At 36.0% G+C, this 22821-nt stretch overlaps 1 protein-coding gene across 1 annotated transcript in view; it reads right to left on the bottom strand.

Annotated features, from left to right (window-relative positions):
• Nucleotides 1-22821, bottom strand: part of LOC113511170 (uncharacterized) — a 244882-nt gene that overhangs the window by 154994 nt on the left and 67067 nt on the right. The window contains exon 2 of the mRNA XM_031912233.2: nucleotides 18321-18424. The gene's annotated coding sequence lies outside the window, so the exon portion shown is untranslated. The remainder of the gene's footprint in view (nucleotides 1-18320; nucleotides 18425-22821) is intronic.

Raw genomic sequence — 22821 nt, 5'->3', positions numbered from 1 at the left:
TTACGTCTGTAGTTGTGACATGATGACTAAAAATAGGACCTGAAATTATCCATCCTAATTTTGTTTCACATAAAACAGGCTTTTTCTTGCCTAATGTTATTCTTCGCGTACCTACCAAATCCCAAAAGAGATCAGCACCGATTAAAATGTCAACATGAGCAGGTATAAAAAACGTAGGATCCGCTAAACAAATATCAGTTGGTATGTCAATATTAGAAATATTCACTTCGTGACTAGGTATATTACTAGTAATAGATGGCAAAACATAACACTGAACCTCAGAGGAATAATTGTTATTTAATGACGTCATTTGTACATGACAAGTTTTGCCTACGCATGATGTTGCGTTATTTATACCCAAAATTGACTTATCTACCTTACAAGTCATCAAATTTAAACGTTGACACAGTGTCTCAGTTATAAGACTCGATGTACTACCACTATCTAGTATAGCACGAACAATGTGTTCGCGATTGTTGTCGTCATATAATTTAATCAAGGCAGTAGATAATAACACATCACACTGAACTTTATTATAATTAGATATGTGTGTGGTCAAAGCTACATTATGTGAAGCCACAGATGATGTAGATGCTGAGGGTGTATTCACAGATGTAATTTTATTTTCATTACGTACCGGCTGATCACTAGTTACATGAATGAGACTATTGTGTCTTCGCTTGCATATTTTACAGCCTGATTTTTTGCATAGATTGGCAAAGTGGCCTACGCGGAAACAATTAAAACATACCTTGTAGCTTGGTAGTAATTTTAGTCGCGCTTCAATACTTAAGGCAAGGAACTGAGGGCAATTTGCTAAATTGTGGTCGCCCTTACATTTAGGACAAACACGTTGATGTGATTCAGCTGTATTGGAATTTTGATTAGTATGTCCACCTTGTATCGACACCATAGATTTTAGTCTACCAGTAGATTTATGAGTCGAATTAATTTGACTAACACGTGATAGCTCTAATGTTTCAAATAAGTCAGCGCTACTACGTATAAATTGTAAAAAGATGTCAAATGTTATTGAGGCATCCTTTTCCATACGTCCTTTAAATTCCTCCCACTTCCGAAAGGTTTTGTTGTCTAATTTGTGAGTAATAATATAAATTAGAAGAGTGTCCCAATGTTTTACAGGTTCACCTAACGATTCAAGTGCTCGTAGGTTTTTATTTACCTGATCAATCAAACGTTTTAAAGTTACAGATGACTCCTTTGTAATAACTTCAATATTGAATAAAGACGATACGTGATTTTGTATTAGTAAACGTTTATTGTCAAACCTATCACACAAGAGTTTCCACGCAACGGCATAATTTTTAGATGAAAACTCAACTGATTGGATTACCACAGCAGCAGAACCTTCCAGAGATGCACGTAAATAATGGAATTTATTTATCTCGTCTATTTCATCGTTATTATGTATAAGACTAGTAAAAGTGTCCCTGAATTCAAGATAATTGTCGTACGACCCACAAAATTTTGGTAACTGGATGGTGGGTAGTTTAACGAGCTTATGATTATTCATGCGAGTACCCTTGTCACTTCCTATACTACTCATAGAACCTTCATTAATATTTTGCAAACCTTGAGCTTGAGCAATTGCTTTGAAGTATTGTGATTCAAATTCTGAGCGTTCTTTAAATTGCTCTTCAATATTATCAACAATACACTCTAAACGCAACTGTACCTGATCATATTGCTCATACAACGACTCAATTTTACCCATACGATATTGTAATTCTCTAGCATCCGAAAGACTTAACGGTTCGTCAGTTAGCGAATGTAAATAGTTAATAAATGCAGTTAAACGACCTTTAAAACTACCACGTTTCTTAACTAATTCCCTTTCTTCGGCCATTCTGGGATTCGCGTGTTGTCGACCTGGAATTTATACAAATAAAAAATAAATTAATAAATGTAATAAACAAGGCACACAATAGATCCTTACTATATTGGTACTATATTACTATATTATTGGTACAATGAGCAAATAATATTTCAATCAATTAAATAGCTTTATAATACGATATGTTATATTTATAGTATAGGTACAGATGTTAATAGGTATATAGGAATAACATTTAAAAAGTATTTAATATCGGACAAATTCAAATTATTGAATTATGCACTACGTAGTTACAGAGATATACTTGATACGTGACTGTATAACTTATCCACTTCAGTTTATTAATAGAATCATACAAACAGTAAATAGTTCACTAATCTGCTAAATATGTATATTATAACCCTATAGAATCGTATAAAATTTTACTATAATAGAACAATAGAATCAGATACAATAGTAAAATATATCTACCTACACAATAATTATACGTGAATAACTATTACAATTTACACTATAATTATTCATTTAATAATCCAAACAATGTAGCATTAATGCTTACTATACTTAATTTAAGTATTATTTGGATTTAATTACAGCAAAACTTAAGTTAAACAAAAATTATTCACACTACAATAGGTAGAAACTTTATGTAAGTAAAATGAACGGTACAGATAAATAGTGTAATTATTTTTTACTAACCTTTTTAAAAATCCTTTATTTACACTAAATATTACCTGTCGAGTGCTGGGTTATATTTAAATATGAATAAATAAAGACTTAACACCACTGAAAATACACTCAATCCATCCGCTGTAGGTAGACACTATCTTGATTTTAATAAATTCGTCTTTTATTCTTCTAGTTTAATTATATTCCATAAAATAATAGCTAATCCTTATCAGTTTCACATCCGGCTTCGATCTAGGACCATGTTTAGGATTTATTATGATGTAATTTTGGAAATAATCAAATTAAAGACGGAGACTAATTTGTATGACTTTTATAACGAATAACCAACAAATGAATAGAAAAAATGAATCAACTTATTTTTGACGCTTTCTTGGCTAACAAAAAAGAATCAGGCGTTTAAACAAAATCAGTACAAAGAGTATAGATAGATAGATAGATACTCTTTATTGTTTCCTCCAAAAGATTACAATCCTATAATCTATTTATTTATTTTGTTACACCACGAAGGTGGTAAACAAGCATACAGACCATCTGATGGTAAACAATCACTGTAAAATATAGACGCCTGCAACACTAGAGGTGTCTCGTGCATCCTGAAAAAACGTTTTTGACGTCGTCTTATTAAATATTTCTCTATAACATCACTTTCCAAAACTTTCCTATCCCAATCATTGTACCTTATTTCATAATTATACAATAGTCATTCGGAGGTATATAGACTAAGAGCTAGAGTGCTCTATAATAAATTAAAAAAGTGTTACATAAAGCTATTAATATTATTGTAACTCTACAGCAATGTTTTTTTTATACAACTTAGAATGGCAAACAATCTGAGGGCCCACCTGATGGAAAGTGGTAACCGTCGCCTATAAACATGAGCAGTAAGTACCATGGATATAACAGAGAATACTGTTTCGTCCATGATACCCCCCATGCGTTGCCGCTCCTGAGGACTCAGATGTTATTCCTCTGTACCCAGTAAATTCACGCCATATCCCACCCCTCAAACCGAAACACAGCCATGCACAACTGCTTTACGGTTGAAACACGAATGGGACAAAGGTACCCAAGAAATCAACTTTTATACAAAGTCTCCCTCTGGTAGACTAAACATTCTATTGATAATATAAACGTGGAAGTTTATGTATTTGTATGTTTGTCACTCAATCACGTTGAACGGATTTGAACGAAACTTGGTACAAACATAGAATATTGGATATTTTATACATTGACACACGCGTGGCAAGCCGCGGGAAACAATTAGAATGATAAATAACTTTGTTTTGCATTGTAAAACTTTATATATGCGTGATTGGAGCTTACAAACAAACATTTATTGTTATTCATCATTATCACTATTATTTCAGCCATTTTTCGTCCACTACTGGGCATTATTATTATTAATTACTACTTTGTATAGTTTTAAACTACTCTAAGCTGTTGGCCACAGATAGCCTTTACAACTTCACCGAATGAAAAACGGGGCGAATGCAGACGGCACTCCAATCCTGAGGAAGGACATCTGGACTTTTGCTGTCTCCTGTCTTAATTACGATACGATTTAAATAATTTGAAAGCACCGCAAGGCGGTTCGAACCTCGGGCTCAGGTCGTCGTATCTCAATCCCCGTCTGAAGAATCGGGGGGATCGTTTCGGACCGGCTGACCATTGTATATTACACAATAAAACATTATTATTTCTAGCTGGCATCCCATCTCCTAGACTATAAATACTCCGCCGCCCTCAAATATCTGTTTGTTTTTAATTATAAATTTTAATGGTACTAAAACGGGATCTATTGGCAAAGTAATTAGGAAGCCCTGAAAACTCATAACAATTTGCCAACTAAAATCAAACTTAAATATTTTAATATTAAAATCACTTTTACATTGGCTTCTCGTTAGAGCCTGCGTCTAATTACCTTTGTGTATATAAATCTTTTTAATATCCACAAAATCCTCGGGATCTCTTTTAAAAAAAATGAACATAAAACTTTTTTTTTATAGGAATAAATAGGTATTTAAATTGAATTAAACTTGGATGAACTGTCGACCCCTGGATTATGTCGTTAGGGCATTTTAATGTACTCGTAATGTTGACTTAAATCATTGGATGGGAAAACATTCTAATGCATATACAGGGACTGATTTAGACATAGAGTATATACAGTATATATATATACTAGCTGACTCGGCAAACGTTTTACCATATACATTATTTCTAGAACTATACATGGAAATTTATCGTACTACAATTATTATATTCGATTGTCATCTTGCAACCCTATTGCGGCATATAAAAATCGCGATTAAAAAACAGGAGTTGATCGTAAAAGTGTGAAAATTTTAATTTGTATGTATTTTTCAATGCTAAATTATAATAAAAAAAATAAATAAACAAATTGTCAAAAAAATAAAAAAAAATATTTAGGGGTGGGTCACCCTTATCATTGAGGGGTATGAAAAGTAGATGTTGGCCGATTCTCAGACCTACTCGATATGCATACATAATTTCATAAAAATCGGTAAAGCCGTTTCGGAGAAGTTTGGTAACAAACACCGCGACACGAGAATTTTGTATATTAGATATATGTTATGCAACTTAGAATGGCAAACAAGCTGACGGCCCATCTGATGGAAAGTGATAACCGTCGCCTATAGACGTGAGCAGTACCATGGACATAACAGAGTATACTGTTTCGCCCATGATACCTCCCATGCGTTGCCATTTCTGAGGACTCAGGTGTTATTCCTCTGTACCCTGTATATACTTACTGTACATATACTTACTCTACGTATTCTACCGTTTGTGCAACAGATTGTGCTCAGAGGAATTGTTCAATATGATTGCCACGGCCACTTTCTACCGACGTACGGCTCGCCATTGACAGAGAGTTCACCCTCATACCCTACAACCTAGGTGATCGCGTACAACGCCGTTTCTCCGGGGCGAAAGGGATTGTTAGTAATAGAGACTGAGAATCCCATTGCTAGCAATATACCCAACCAGGTCGACCTCCTCGCGGTTCCACCTGGAAACTATCATGGTTAATTCCTGATGAATTCATCATGATGGGCTAACTGGCCTGTTTTCATTCTCATCTATCACCCTTCACTGGTGCTCCGCCAGCGTATCCCGTTAGCGCAGGCGGGGCTACCATACCATTTTCATTTATCAAAAAAAAAACGCTATTTCTCCCGTGTACCGTGTGTGTTATGGAATAAGCTACCTGTCGAGATTTTTCCAAAAGACTACAGCATGGAGTTCAAAAGGGGGGTAAAGGTTTTTTCAGTGTCAGTCGCGCGCGCGTAATACCCCTTGTATTGAAAATGTTCATAGGCTACGGTAACCGCTTACCAACAGGTGAGCCGTATGCTTGTTTGCCAAATCAGTGGTTTAAAAAAATCGATATTACAAATTTAGTATAATCCCTAATGGGGTAGTCAGAAGCATTTGTCGACTGTAGCTCTGGTAGTAAAGGGAACATTCGATTGTGTATTTTTCGTCGAGCAAATTAGAATCGAACCTGAGTCTACCATTGCTTAAATTAATTTATTTGTGCACGGTATATTCCGTCCCCGGAATGTTACTTGGAAATTTAAATTAACAGAGATTTTTTTAATTATATTATTGTTTACGCTCCTAAGATAGGCCGTAGTGTAAGACGAGACGCTGCGACATAAACTCCGCACTCACTCTGAAGAAGAATTCTAAACAAAGTCGATACAATTTTTGGAAACAACAAACACAGTCAGTTAATTAAATTCCTCTCAACTAATTATATATATATATATATATATATATATATATATATATATATATATATATATATATATATATATGTGTAAAAAGCTACATTGTTTGTTTACAACATGAAGGCACAAAAACGAGCATGCGGCTCACCTGATGGTAAGTGACTACCGCCGCCCATGATCACCTACAACATCAAAGGCATTGTGGGTGTGCTGCCGGCCTTTTAAAAAGGAATATACACTTTTCTTGAAAGTTTGAAAGTTATGATGTCATATCGATTCGGAAATACTGCTGCTGGAAGTTGATTCCAAAGATTGGTCGTGCGTGGAAGAAAGTGCCTTGAAAAACGCATGGTGTAAAACCGCCACACGTCTAGATTGGGTTGGGATAAAACTTTAGTTTACGGCGGGTTGTACGGTGGTGAAAATCAGCAGCAGGTATCAGTCCGAACAATTCCATCGCGTTGCGTCCCGATTGTGTATATAAAATATGTGTAAACAACGCCAAAGTTTCAAATTAACTCTGCGACGTCTCGTTTAATTTTCACGTTACCTTCATTATCATCATTTTCCCACCCTTATCACATTTATTTGGGGTCAGCGTAATATATTGCTCTATACGCATTTATTTCGGTATTCACACCCATTCAAAGCATATCGTATTTCATACAGTCCATTCATGTCTTTTTAGATCTGCCTCTACCATTAGAACCATGCATATTTAAACTTAACACCTTTTTTAAAACAAGCTTCCTATCTTTGCACATCACATCCACATACTAAGACAGCCTTTAACTTCTTAAGTCTTCTATCAATAGCGCTACTTTCAAACTCCCTCTGATATATTTATTCTTAATTTGTCCATCCTACAAGAATGGACAAATTACGAATGAATATATCAACTTTTGATGGGTGGGATATGGCGTGAATTTACAGGGTACAGAGGAATAACACCTAAGTCCTCAGGGATGGCAACGCATGGGGGGTATCATGGGCGAAACAGTATACTCTGTTATGTCCGTGGTACTGCTCATGTCTATAGGCGATGGTTACCACTTTCCATCATGTGGGCCGTCAGCTTGCTTGCCATTCTAAGTTGTATAAAAAAAAACAAATATCTATCTTAACATTCGCATTTCAGTTACATGCAGCCAACTTTCATCCAACATCTTTGCTTGCCAACACTCTAATCTGTATAAGACACCAGGCTCATGTAAATTTTGCCCCTTACGTTTAAAGTAAATTTACGAGTTACACCCAATTGCCGTCACCTGCTGCCGTTTCATCCATTCTGCATTAATTCGGTGCCTTACTTTTAGATGTTAAATAAAAATTACGTTATTTAATTGACTTTCTATTTGTTCTCCTTTAACCAAAGATTGTCTGTAAGAGATTGCCTTAGCACTAAGACCGCCTTTTGTACCTTTATGTATATATTTTAATCTATACTTTATGCTATTATATTTCACTTGAATTGTTTATATGTCATTATTTATTATTGTGTATCTGGTGCAATAAAGAGTTAAACAATATGAATAATCGATTATGGTATATTTTATGGGTGGATAACAAAATGAAGTTACCCATTTCGTAGCCAGATGACTGCATAATTGGAACGCGGGGTGTCTTAAAGATTACCGTTTATACGGAATTAATTATCGACTTCTTTATAAGGGAATTTCCTTTGAAAGAAATTTAACTTTGTGTGGTGCTTTCAAAGTAGATTTAACGTCGCTTCTAATTATGGTCCGCGAAGTTTCGTCATTATACGATGATATTTTTTAAGCTTTCTTCATTAACTTTGTTTAGATTGTTTACATTATATCACCAGAGGGAGACTTTGTACAAAAGTCGATCACTTGGGTACCTCTGTTCCATTCGTGTTTCAACCGTGAAGCAGGTGTGTTTGCATGGCTATGTTTCGGTTTGAAGGGTGGGATATGGCGTGAATTTACTGGGTACGGAAGAATAACACCTGAGTCCTCAGGAATGGCAACGCATGGGGGGTATCATGGGCGAAACAGTATACTCTGTTATGTCCATGGTACTGCTCATGTGTATAGGCGACGATTACCACTTTCCATCAGGTGGGCCGTCAGCTTGTTTGCCATTCTAAGTTGTATAAAAAAAAAAAACGCGCAACTTCAACTTCTCCGTCAGCTTAGAACATGTTTTTGTATATTTTAGTGAACTATTTGTTATTTTGCGGAAGTCCATAATTTATTCGACAAATTTATTTTAAATTCAAGTATTCTTTTGACATATTTATTTATTTATTCTTTATTGAACACGTTACAAAAAAAGTTTGGTACAAAAAGCAGACTTTACGCTACATAGCATTCTCTCAGTTAACTTTTGGAAAAACAGAAATGTGATTATGTAGTGAAAAATATATGTTCACCCTCGATTTGTTACGGAAAGCTAAAAATAACTAAAGTCCCCACAAACCTTCGTCCTTTTAATACAACTTGTTTCAATCCAATTTATAAGTTGGTGGCTATGAACGAGAAATTGTTACAGTAACTAAGTTGTACAACTTATGACAGGCTCTATCGCCGATCCGTGGGACGTGCGTGCCAGATGCAGTGTGAGCACCGATATAAACGCAGATAGATGTCACCACTGTGCCGTAACAAGTGGCGCCCTCTGTCTTATAAATTAGCACCACTCTAAATATATGCGTCATGTCATCAAGACTCGACATATGGATTAATTGAAGGGAATGTGGTAAAAAGTGCAATGTAACGTTCCATATTTAGTTAATTTGTAGCTTTAATGAAATAAATAAACATATTGTATTTATTCATTGTTCCTTTTATAAACTTTTACCCTAAATAATCCCATTAAAATCAAGTTGAGCTACGTTTAAATTCGACGTGAAATTACATTAAATGTATGTCGAAAACGTCTAGAAAATTGACAAAAATAGAACTACAAAAATATGGCATTTCCGTAAGGATTTAACGCGTAAAGTGCTTTATATGCCATAAATAACTTTCGTAATATCACGGTGAGTATGTATAAAAAGTACGGCGCGCTTAATTTTCATATAAATTGAGGTTTCTGCGTCGTCTACGTACATCTATGTCTGTGGGTGGGTGGGTATATTGCTTTAAAATCAGATTATTTCTGGATTGCGGACACGTTATACGGGTGAACTATCCAATCGCTTCCAATGAAAATGCTCGTTTAATGATAAAACTAAATAGATATGCTCACGACTGTAACCCGTAACGGGACTGTCAGAGAAACTAGTTGAGTATTACTGTTGTGGTAAGCATAATACTCAAACTATACATATTTTGCCGAGCATATTAGACTTTAACTAGGCAGAATTGCTATGTCCACTGCTGAACGTGTGCTTCCCCCATAGACTGCCACAAGAAACGGTCCTGTGTCACCTACACCCAGTAAATCCTTGCAATGCATTTGAGGTCGTCACTCCATCTAGTGGGGGTACTCAAGAACCTTTCTTTAACAACGGTTGTCGAATCTTTTTTTTTATACAACTTCGAATGGCAAAAAAGCTGACGGCCCACCTGATGGAAAATGGTAACCGTCCCCTATAGACATGAGCAGTATCATGGACATAACAGAGTATACTGTTTCGCCCATGATACCCCCCCATATGTTACCATTCCTGAGGACTTAAGTGTTATTCCTCTGTACCCTGTAAATTCAAGCCATATCCCACCCCTCAAACCGAAACACAGCCATGCAAACACAACTGATTTACGGTTGAAACACGAATAGGACAGAGGTACGCAAGCAAACGACTTTTGTATAAAGTCTCCCTTTGGCTTTTTCGTGCTATGTGACCAACCCATTGCCACATTAGCTTGCTTATCCTTCCTTAATTCATTTTATTTATTCCAATCGTTACTCCAATTACTATTAAATTTGTTAGCGACATTTCCATCACCGGAGAGTTAGTCGCAAACTTTAAATGAACTTACAAACTGTTTTATGTTAGCCTTATTCGAAAACTTTCATTTTTATAGCACCCATTCTCAAATGTTTTCTTTTATTTATTTATTCATTAATACATATGTGTGTACATGGTGGACTTAATGCTAAAAGCATTCTCTCCCAATCAACCATAGGCAAGTGTCAGAATACTCGAATGCGGTACTACTAATTATTGATATATATACATACTAAAATTACATATATAAACGAATAAATATATATGAATAACAAATATATTTACACATATATGATATATACTATATTATACACGAAATTAAGAATAATATAAGTGTTATTCCACGGAATACTGGAGCTCAGCAAACCCAAAGCAAGTGACCCACCATAACAAGTTTTATAATAAATATTTCTTTAATGAATACATATAATCAGGTTTTTATTTTATTTTAAGGTAACATACAATATTTACCAGAGGGAGACTTTGTACAACGTTTGTAGGTTTGCTTGGGTACCTCTGTCCCATTCGTGTTTCTGCCATAAAGCAGTTATATTTGCATAGCTGTGTTTCGGTTTGAAGGGTGGGATATGGCTGTGAATTTACAGGGTACAGAAGCATAACACCTGAGTCCTCAGGAATGGCAACGCATGGGGGGTATCATAGGCGAAACAGTATACTCTGTTATGTCCATAGTATTATTGCTATGCTTGGCAGGCAGATAGGCAACGGCAGTTAGACTTTGGAGATGTTTTAACAGGGACGCTGCTGCCCATCCCTCACCCTCCCTTAGTCGCCTCTTACGACACCCACGGGATAGGAAGGATCTAGGTAGACCTCACAGGAAAACAAGTTAATCTATACTTATAATAAATCTGGAGAGATTCTGTACATGAAATATATTTCCAAAATAACTATCAGGGGGTGATTAGTGATCGATACTGATGCCAAAAGTGCAATTAGTAAAATTTTTGTCCGTCTGTCTGTATGTTCGTTATAGAAACAAAAACTACTCGACGGGTTGTAACGAAACTTGGTACAATTATTCTTCATACTCCTGAGCAGGCTATAGTATACTTTTCATCACGCTACGATCACTAGGAGCAGAGCAGTGAAGGGGAATGTGTCTGTTACATCAAAACCACTGAACCGTGAGGAAGGACATAGGCTATTTATTTTAAGAAAAACGACGGAAACGCGGACGAAGTCGCGGGCAACAGATAGTATATAAATAAAAATAAAACTGATTCAGGTATCCGAGTAGATAAGGTCTCCCTCTGGTGGGTATAACTGGAAATTGGAAAATTATTATTATCAAGCTAAATAGACGCGCCATGCAACAAATAGAGGTTCGGTGTTCACTAGTGTAGCACTAACGCGATTATCCGGCTGACCGCGGGCAGTGGGTTCAATCCCGGGGTGGATAACAAGCCATATTCCATTATATCCCTTTATACTCATTCTTATAACATTGCCACTGAATTGAAGTTTTTATCGGAAACTTCTTTGTCCCATAACTGGATTATTATGAGTTCGAATAGTTGATACACATGTTTACAATGTCAATACAATAAAGGGAAAATATTTTAACATACATACATACATATCTGTCACGCCTGTCTCCCATTAGGGTAGGCAGAAACAATGGAACGCCAAATGCTTCGATTCAAACAAACCTCTTTCGCTTCTTCCACATTCATCAATATTTTTTTAATATAAAAATAAATTTACATTTTTCTATGCAATTTGGAATGGCAAACAAACCGACGGCCCACTTGATGTGGAAAGTGGTACCTAATTATCTACATAGACATGAACAGTACCATGGACTTAACACAGTGTACTGTGTCGCCCATGATATCCTTCGTGTGATGCTATTTCTATGAACTAAGCTGTTTTATTAACTTTCAGACTTTAGCGCATGTTTTATGTTTTCTAAAATATTAAGGAATTAACGCGAAATTTTAGGTAAACTTTGATAATTTTAACCTGGAAGAAATGTTAAATAATTTCAAGTAAATTATCATTGTTTACTTCAGTTGTTTTACTGTATATTGTATATATAGATATATATACATATACACACACACATACACATATACCCTGTCAGGTCGACCTCCTCATGGTTCTCCTTAGAAGATCGACCTGACAGGGTATATTGCTAGCAATGGGGCTGCTAATACCCATTACTGACAATCGCTTCTCCCCCCTGAGAACCTGGAACGGTAAAGAAAGGAATTACATGTATAGTTTTTAAATGTTTTATTTAGATATACTAATAGTTTTTTTTTAATGGATGATAACGGAATGGTAACCCCGCCTGCGCTATCGGTATACGCTGACGGAGCACCAGTGAGAGATGATAGGTGAGGATGAAAACAGGTCAGTTAATTCATACTAGTGAGTTTATAAAAAAATATTTTTAAAGGAAACCGCGTGGAGGTCGACCTGAGACGGTATATTACCAGCAATGAGACAGTTAGACTCCATTATTACTAACAATCCCTTTCCCCCCGCACCGTAACATTATTATTTAATATCTCATAAAATATTACCTTGGCAAAAGTTATATGAAGAACTAACAACCATTTCAAACTAAACGTTCGGTGACTATGAACAAAGCGTTCCGCTCAAAATTATGATATTCTGATTGCGAAGGACTACCCTAAAGTTTATAGCCACGCGGCACGCAACACTCTCTCCATTCCTGATAATAATCTGCAAATGGGCACAACCAAAACTGGTGAACTAATGTAAACTTCAGTGATAGTTGCGACCCAATCATTGGCTGCATTATTAAGTATTCAATATTCTACCAGAGAGGGGCAATCAATACGCACTGTTGGACACGACTCCATCTAGTTGCAAACTAAGCAGAGCTTATAGGTACCTATTGTTGTTGTGTCAGGGGGAAAGGGATTGTTAGTAATGAAGACTGAGAATCCCATTGCTAGCAATATACCCAACCAGGTCGACCTCCTCGCGGAAACTATCATGGTTAATTCCTGATGAATTCATCATGACGGGCTAACTGGCCTGTTTTCATTCTCATCTATCACCCTTCACTGGTGCTCCGCCAGCGTATCCCGTTAGCGCAGGCGGGGTTACCATACCATTTTCACCCATCAAAAAAAAACTGTTGTTGTGTCCACTGCTCAATATTGATGACATGTAAAGTGTTTCACGGTAATTCAAATAATGCCGTTACCACTAGTCTTGAAAGACTTTATGCTAGAAGATGTAGATACTAGAGATGCTGGAGGTGATTCATTGCAGTTTTTTTTATACAACTTAGAATGGCAAACAAACTGACGGCCCACCTGATGGAAAGTGGTAACCGTCGCCTATAGACATGAGCAGTACCATGGACATAACAGGGTATACTGTTTCGCCTATGATACCCCACATGCGTTGCCGTTCCTGTAGACTCAGGTGTTATTCCTCTGTACCCTGTAAATTCACGCCATATCCCACTCTTCAAACCGAAACACAGCCATGCAAACACAACTGCTTCACGTTTGAAACACGAATGGGACAGAGGTACCCAAGTAAATGACTTTTGTACAAAGTCTTCCTTTGGTGACTAGTAATTTATCTTCTATGTTAGAAAATCAGTGTCCCAGCATTGGCAATTTCCAGGATAGTTGGAATAGTTTTATTTTATTCATCAACATCATCATCATCATCATCAGAGCAGCCATTAACTGTCTTCTACTAAACATAAACTCCCACCTATCGATGGGTTTTGCCAGTAGCTGCCACGCTTAACAGGCAATTTGACTTTTGGTGTTGCTTTAAGAGAGACGCTGCTGCCCATTTCTCCATCATAAGATCCCTTGTAGGGCCCGGCATAGAATAGGCCACCCTCTACCATTCCCGTGGGTGTCGTAAAGCCGTGTAAGGGAGGCCGATGGATGGGCCAGCAGCGTCCCTCTTAAAATATCTCTAAAGCCTGTCTGCGGTTGCTAATCCAACTAAGTGATAAAAGAATGCGTGTAGTGAATGGCATGTAACATAGATATTATTTAAAAAGTAAACTTAAGTACAAATAAATTGTTTGTCTAACTAACATTGCCATGTACTAGCCTTTAGGCCATACACTTATGTGTACTCAGGCTGTCCTGTGACTATGCCATACAGAAAATACGCTATATACCTGTGTATATTAACACTATAGGTACTGCGCCTTCTTTTACGAGGTCAACCTTCACGGAATCGATTGCCGGTGTTTTCAAGCTAAATTCACAGGGAGGAATCGAAATCTTTAGCACCTTGCTTTTTGGCACTCTTCATTCACTTTTGCAGGTAGATTGCTGCTTTCGTAAAGCAGCAATTTACCAACAGAACTGAATATTTTTCCAAAGAAATATGGATCAAAAGATGTCAAAAAATGTTAAACCTATTTCATTAACATAACACGTTGATGAGTAATAAAATCTTTATTGTATTAATTTTACATTGGATATATAACATACTTGAACAATCTCGTAGAGTAGGAGTGAGTAATATATAGGAATATCTATTTATTTATTTAACTCTTTATTGTACCATAAATAAAAATATACAATGACAAGTGAACAATTCAAGTGAAATACAGTAACATTCAAAGATTGGCTGGAAGAGATCGCTTTTAGCGATAAAGTCTCCCATTGTTTTCTCGTTGTGATTATTTCTTGTAATTGTTTATATTTATAATAAGTTTACTATTGTAATCTTTTGGAGGAAACAATAAAGAGTATCTATCTATCTATGTGGGTGTGAAATGGATCATTTCGTATTTCTATTCATATCTATAAACGACGGTCATCATTTTACAAGTGGTCAAATCATATTCCAAACTGTATAAAAAATATTTTATACACAATACTTATGATTTTGATGGAACATTTTCTAGTAACATATCGATTCAAACAACGTCTGGCAACTATAAGTCGTTGTAAGGCCATTTGGCACCCAACTCCCGGCCGCCTGCCAGCCACGCCGCCAAACTCTGTGCCAATTCCTCAATGGACTTACCAGGCTTAGCTTTTGTGCTTTTTTTGTTTTTAAAGTCTATTGGTTCAGCATAAATTTCTGAGTAAATCCTCCGGTAAAAACCCAGCATATTTGCCAAAAATATACAATTATTGAAAAAAATATCTTAATCTATGGCTAAATACATGGTAAATTACAGTGGTACCCTGCACTTTGGTTGTTTTGTTTAGAGAGGGTCTGGCTGAAAACCAGCGCTGTGCAGCTATTCACATTGCGCTGGGACACTCGCAGCATCAGCTGAGCCGGTTCCTTTTGCCGAGTATGGGACACTTTTTGTATATGTTATTTATATTTTATATTACAATTGTATGGCTATAGATGTTTCTATTCTATTCTATTCTAAATAGGACAGATAACAAATCTATTTCTATCCATATACAAAGGATAGTACCTGGCATATACAGGCAAAACTAAATTCATTAGGCATTCTGTCATATGCTAGCATATCCGAGTTGTGACTCCATACTCTTGGATAATGTAGACGTGATAATTTTGACTAGCTTAGCATGGATACTGGCTTCCCTCGAGACTGCTGACCCAAACAAATCATCATCATCATCATCATCATTTCTGTCATTATCCGGCTTCTGCTGGACATGGGTCTCCCCCATAAAGAACGGTATCAAGCCATCTACATCCACTGACTCCTTGCAATGTATTTGAGGTCGTCACTCCATCTAGTGGGGGATCATCGTACATTGCGTTTACCCGTACGGGGTCGCCAATCAAGAACCTTTCTTCCCCATCGGTTGTCGGTTCTTCGAGTTATGTGACCAACCTATTGCCACTTTAGCTTGCTTATCCTTCGGGCTATGTCGGTTATTTTGGTTCTTTTGCGGATATCCTCGTTTCGGATAACAAATAAATTAGACGAATTGGGAATCTCATTATTTTTAAAATCACTTTTTTTTTGCAATTTAGAATGGCAAACAAGTTGACGTCCCATCTAATGGAAAGTAGTAACCGTCACCTACAGACATGAGCAATACCATGGACATAACAGAGTATACTGTTTCGCCCATGATACCCCCTATGCATTGACATTCCTGAAAACTCAGATGTTATTCCACCGTACCCTATAAACTCACTGCCATATCCCACCCTTCAAACCGAAACACAGCTATGCAAACACAACTGCTTTACGGTAGAAACACGAATGAGACAGAGGTGCTCAAGCAATCGACTTTTGTACAAAGTCTTCCTCTGGTAAATTACAAATCAAGTCGAAAAGTCAATTGTTTATCAAACTTTCCATTGTAGAAAATATTTACCAGCTATGTTTCTTTACAGAACAAACATTTTCATGTAAACTTGAACTTGATCTAAGAACAAGTTCATTATATATAAACTCCATTCAAGAGTCGATTGAATCAGCAGATACGTAAATTGTATGAGTTATATGAACCACGGGACGTGATAGGAAACACGTATTCAGGATCAAAGGAAAGTATCTGTCTTTACATAAGTTTAACGAGCTACTACCGAAGCTCTATCGCGTCCTGACCACATCGGGTTTGAGTAGTTAATGTAATTAAGAACATCGGATATGACGACACGGTAGCGGGAGATTTAACTATCATCCGCTTTTGTTCTGGTATCCTTGAACTAAAACTTAGCCAGACTGTTATATACATTTTTTTTCTGAAACTTAAAACAGCAAATAATCCAATAGCCCACTTAATGGAAAATGTTAACTATCACCTATAGACTTGAACAGCATCACGGCCATTTTTTTTTATTGGCTGATAATGGAATGGTAACCCCGATCGCGCTAACGGGATACGCTGGCGGAGCACCAGTAAAGTGAAGATGAAAATGAAAACAGGCCAGTTAGCCCATCATGATGAATTCATCAGGAAATAACCATGTGGTTTTCAGAAGGAACTGCGAGAAGGTCGACCTGGCTAGGTATATTGCTAGCAATGGGATTCTCAGTCTCTATTACTGACAATCCCTGTCCCCCCAGACACACCATGGGCATTACGGAACGCTCTGTCACAATCATGATATCACACTCATAGAATAAATATTATGCTCTCGGTACCTTGTTCCTCAACGGGGAGGCTTATTTTCTGCAGTGGACAGTTGAAGGCTGATATCATGTTGAAATAAATACATAAATATTACTATAACAAACGATTAACTATATTGGAAGAGCAAATAAAACAATCTATGACACAAATAAGCTCCGGCGAGCTTATCATTCCATTTTTGTTTCGTTAAAAATAATAAAAAGACTCAACCCCCCTCCCCCTATCGTTAACACGAGCGGGTGCACCGTTCCGTCTTCATCAATTAACCTTGTAAACGCTCCAGTCTGATGTATTCGTTCTATTTATTGAACTACCTATTATATTAGCACAGTTTTTATAAAATAGAGACAGTATATAGAACTAACCCGATATAGGAGGGGGGAAAGGGATTTTTAGTAATGCGGAGTATCAGTCCCATTGCTAACAATATACCCTTACAGGTCGACCTCCCCGTGCTCCTCCCTGGAAATTATCGTGCTGAATTCTAAGTGCATTTATCACGATGGGCTAACTGACCTGTTATTTCATCCTCACCTATCATCCCTCACTCACCTATCACCTCACTGATGCCCCGCCAGCGTATACCGTTAGCGCAAGCGGGGTTACCATTTCATTATTATTCATAAAAAAAAAACCTTTCCTGTGAGTATCGTCAGAGGTGACTTTTTTTTACAACTTAGAATGGCAAACAATCTGCTGGCCCGCCTGAATGGGAAGTGATAACCGTCGCCTATAGACATGAGCAGTACCATGGACATAACAGAGTATACTGTTTCGCCCAAGATACCCCCCATGCATTGCCATTTCTGAAGACTCAGATGTTATTCCTCTGTACTCTGTAAATTCACACCATAACCCACCCTTCAAACTGAAACACAGCCATGCAAACACAACTGCTTTACGGTTGAAACACGAATGGGACAGAGGTACCCAAGCAATCGACTTTTGTACAAAGTCTCCCCCTGACTAAGGGAACTTGATTTTTTAAATTAATAAACGGGCAAAACAGAAAAACTTACAGAAAAAAAACTTACAGAGCGTGACGGGTGTGCGGGGTGGGGGAGCTGGGGTGGGGTGCGGCGCAGGCGGGCCAGGGCGTTCAGCAACCCGTCCGTGGTCACGCCGCCTGGCCCCACATCTGAAACCAAATGGACATGTCATTACACGTCTACCGAAGAAAGTTTAGACTACTTATTCTTCTTTCGAAAAGAAGGGGTTTTTAGTAATGGGGAAATTAATTACATTGCGAAACAGTATACTCTGTTATGTGCATGGTGCTGCTCATGTCTATAGGCGACGGTTACCACTTTCCATCAGGTGGGCCGTCAGCTTGTTTGCCATTATAAATTGTATAAAAAAAATCCCCATTGTTAGCAATTTACCCTGTCAATCGATCTTTCCGCAACCATGGAAACCGTCATGGTCAATTCCTGATAAACAGATCTTATCACCTCTAACTAGTAGCACAGTAAAAGTAATCAATCTAATATTTCGCCAGCATAAACCCGTAAGTACAGTATAGTAACATAGTGATAGCTAGTAAAACAATAAATATCTCGAATATTATCTTCAAACTTTTATATAAATACATCTGTACACATTAATCGATCATTAAATTTTTATATGCAACTTACAACGGCAAACATGCTGACAGCAATTGATTTAATAAAACACAATTAGCTATGATACCGGTTTATTTACAAGGGGTAATTGTTAAAATTATAACATTTGGCTTTAACTCGAACAGTGAAACGCAATACTTAATTAATTAACAGCACGTTAGTATTAATTGATTTTACTAAACGGAATTACATTATGTGTGTTCAACTGAACGTGGGCTTCATACTAGTATTACTTTGTAATAATATGACCGTCGCTGTACAGATTACCAAAAAGGAATAAAATTTTGAAAGTTTAAAAGAAAAAAAGGAATAAATTTATTCAATGTATCATGGGACCACACAGTGGTATACAAAACTAAAACAAAAGAAACAAACAAAAACAACAGAATACAAACTAAAGCGTCAACTATTTTCTGGTGCTTTATATATATATATATATATATATATATATATATATATATATATATATATATATATATATATATATATATATATATATATATATATATATATATATATATATATATATATATATATATATATATATATATATATATATATATATATATATATATATATATATATATATATATATATATATATATATATATATATATATATATATATATATATATATATATATATATATGATACCCCCCATGCGTTACCATTCCTGAGGACTCAGATGTTATTCCTCTGTACCCAGTAAATTTACGCCATATCCCACCATTCAAACCGAAACACAGCTATGCAAACACTGCTTCACGGTAGAAACACGAATGGGACAGAGGTACCAAACCAAACGACTTTTGTACAAAATCTTCCTCTGGTAAAAAGGAATTGTACAAAAAAACAGGCACATTAAGAGTCTCGTGTGTGAAATCGCTCGAAAATAATAGAGGCTGTGGTTACAGGTTAACCTACTTTTGTATGCAAAATGACTCATTGTACTCAGTCATTCATAATACGGAAAATACCAGAAACTTTGTACTTGAATGTATAATAAAAATAATGAATCATGGTGTTGCAAATTGAACGCATTTTTTGTCATTTCATAACATAACAATGAGAATAAAGATGGTTAAAATTTACGGAACATTTGTCGTCGAAATAGGGGCATATATTGCGTAGAGGGTTGCCAGATTGGGTATTTTTCCCGCATATTTGGGTAAAGATGTTTCTCTTCATAAAATTCAGGTGAAATAAAAAATACTTTAAGAAATTTTTAGAGAAAAGTGAAACGAGTTTTTTTAAATATTAAGGTAGTTTTTTTTTTGGAAAGTTTTTAATATTTATAAAGTATATAAATATTGTAAAAATACGAATGATGGTAGCATAACAGAAGATGGAATAAGAGAACAATAGCTTAAAGCATAAATAAAAGAAAAGCTTTCTCCGTTGTTCAATTTACAATACTTAACAAAACGAAGTGAAAATAACTAGCAGTATACAAGTACATGATTTGGTAAAAGTCCTAGAAAATGTATCGATTTGGAGAAATAATAATTGACGTTTGATTAAAAAATTACATCTGGCAACCCTGATTGCGAACGACTTTGATCAAATACTTGTCTGTCCCCGTGACTTCGTCCGCGTGACTGAGAAATATCGATCGGAGTAAATAGTAGCTTATTTCCTTCTCCGCTCCATAAAGTATGTACATATCAAATTTCATGATAATTGGTTGAACCATTAAGCCGCAAAGAGGTCACAAATAAATTAAAAAAAAAACTCATTTTCAAATTTATAATGTTAGGAAAGAATTTAGAAAAGCTACAATCTTAGACTTTCCAAAATTTCAACTTCATCATTGTACACAGGTTCTTTTCTTTGTCAGATTTAGAATAACAAACAAGCTGATCTTCCTGACGGATTCCATTGCCTGTTTTTTTTTTCATACAACTTAGAATGGCAAACAAGCTGACGGCCCACCTGATGGAAAGTGGTAACCGTCGCCTATAGACAAGAGCAGTACCATGGACATAACAGAGTATACTGTTTCGCCCATGATACCCATGCATTGCCATTCTCTCAGGTGTTATTTCTCTGTACCCTATAAATTTACGCCATATCCCACCCTTCAAACCGAAACACAATCATGCAAACACAACTGCTTCACGGTAGAAACACGAATGGGACAGAGGTAACCAAGCAATCGACTTTTGTACAAAGTCTCCCTGTGGTAGACCATGCCTATAGACCTGAACAGCCCAATTGACACCATAGAATGATTTATGATCGCCATGGCACCTCTCACTCCTACTTACTATCCGTGCTCAATAATTGAGACTCCCAGAACACAAGTGGGACAGCAGTACTCAAGCAGGCGACTTTCTGACTATCATTAATTTAATATCACCAGATCACTTATTAATTTTATCAGAAGTTCACAAAAAAGGAATAAATGGTCAATCCGATACTTTTTCCCCAAAATATGGGTCCATAAACAACAAAAAGTTTTGGGTCACTCATACTCCTATACTGAACTAACATAACACGTTCAGTTGAAAAACTCCATATTGGTTTTGTTCAGCATATTTCTTTCAGTTTACTGTCACAGTCAGATGCTAAATTGCTTATTTATTTATGTAAACACATCTTTATTGACCGAACGAAATATGGTACAAAAGGCGGACTTATTGCTAATACCTGTAAATATATATATATATATATATATATATATATATATATATATATATATATATATATATATATATATATATATATAAACGTAATATATTAATTTTTTGTCATAAATAATATTCCCTTTTTCCAACCAACACATTAATTTCAAATTTGATTGGCGAATAAAGCGCCTCCATGTTTAAATTACTGTAATAATAATAAATATATAAATAATAATTCGTAATATTAAAGAAAAAAATAATATTAGGATTTCAATAAAAGCAATAAACCTCTCCTACATTCTTTACGAATCTGGAACGCGCTTCCTGATGCCGTTAAAAGACTACCGACTAAACCGTCTTTCAAAAAAAGCGTTCACGCTCACTTTTTATCTTTATCCGAGCAATAAGTGCTTTATATTATTCCCAAATTCTTGTATAATATAGTATATATATCATATATGTGTAAGTATATTTGTTATTCATATATATTTATTCGTTTATATATGTAATTTTAGTATGTATGTATATCAATAATTACTAGTACCGCATTCGTGTATTCTGACACTTCCCTATGGTTGACTGGGAGGGAATGCTTTTAGCATTAAGTCCGCCATGTACACATATTTGTATTAATGAATAAATAAATAAAATATATAAAATGCAAAACAATATTTTCTTAGAATTTCTATCTGTCGTCTACGCCAATAGATGTGATAACTTACTAAATAACAGGTAAAAGCTAATTCAATACTCTGATAATATATGAGCAAATCTATTCAGGGCTGTAGCTAGACACAAGTATAAGGTAGGGCAAAAGAACTTTTTAGTAGGGCAAGAGCCATAATTAAGTTTTTTTTTTTTACAACACAGGGTGCAAATGATCAAGCGGCTCACCTGATGGTAAGTGACTACCGCCGCCCATGATCACCCAAACCATCGACGACATTGCAGGTGTGCTGTTGGCCTTTTAAAAAATAGCTACGAAATATCGAATCTGTCTAATTTTCTTGGGACTTTTTATTTTAAGGTAGGACATTGAACCTTGAAAGGTCTAATGCCCTACAACCCAGCTATGGCCATGAATTTACTGCTAGATAAATTCACTGGAGTAACCTCTTGACTCGAGAGATAAAACCTATGATAATTTACCATTTACATCTTAAAATTCGACTTTATTTTATTATACAAAACATAAGTGCGATCGTCTAATAGAATACATACATTTATGACCCTATTTCTGCCACCCATGACATGTACAATTGCATGCTATTATCCGATTTGAAGGG

This window comes from Galleria mellonella, unplaced genomic scaffold, assembly GCF_026898425.1.
Source record: "Galleria mellonella isolate WM207_F2 unplaced genomic scaffold, CSIRO_AGI_GalMel_v1 utg625, whole genome shotgun sequence".
NCBI lineage: Eukaryota > Metazoa > Arthropoda > Insecta > Lepidoptera > Pyralidae > Galleria > Galleria mellonella.
The sequence above is the reverse complement of the archived record's forward strand: the minus strand, read 5'-3'. Positions and strand labels throughout refer to the sequence as shown.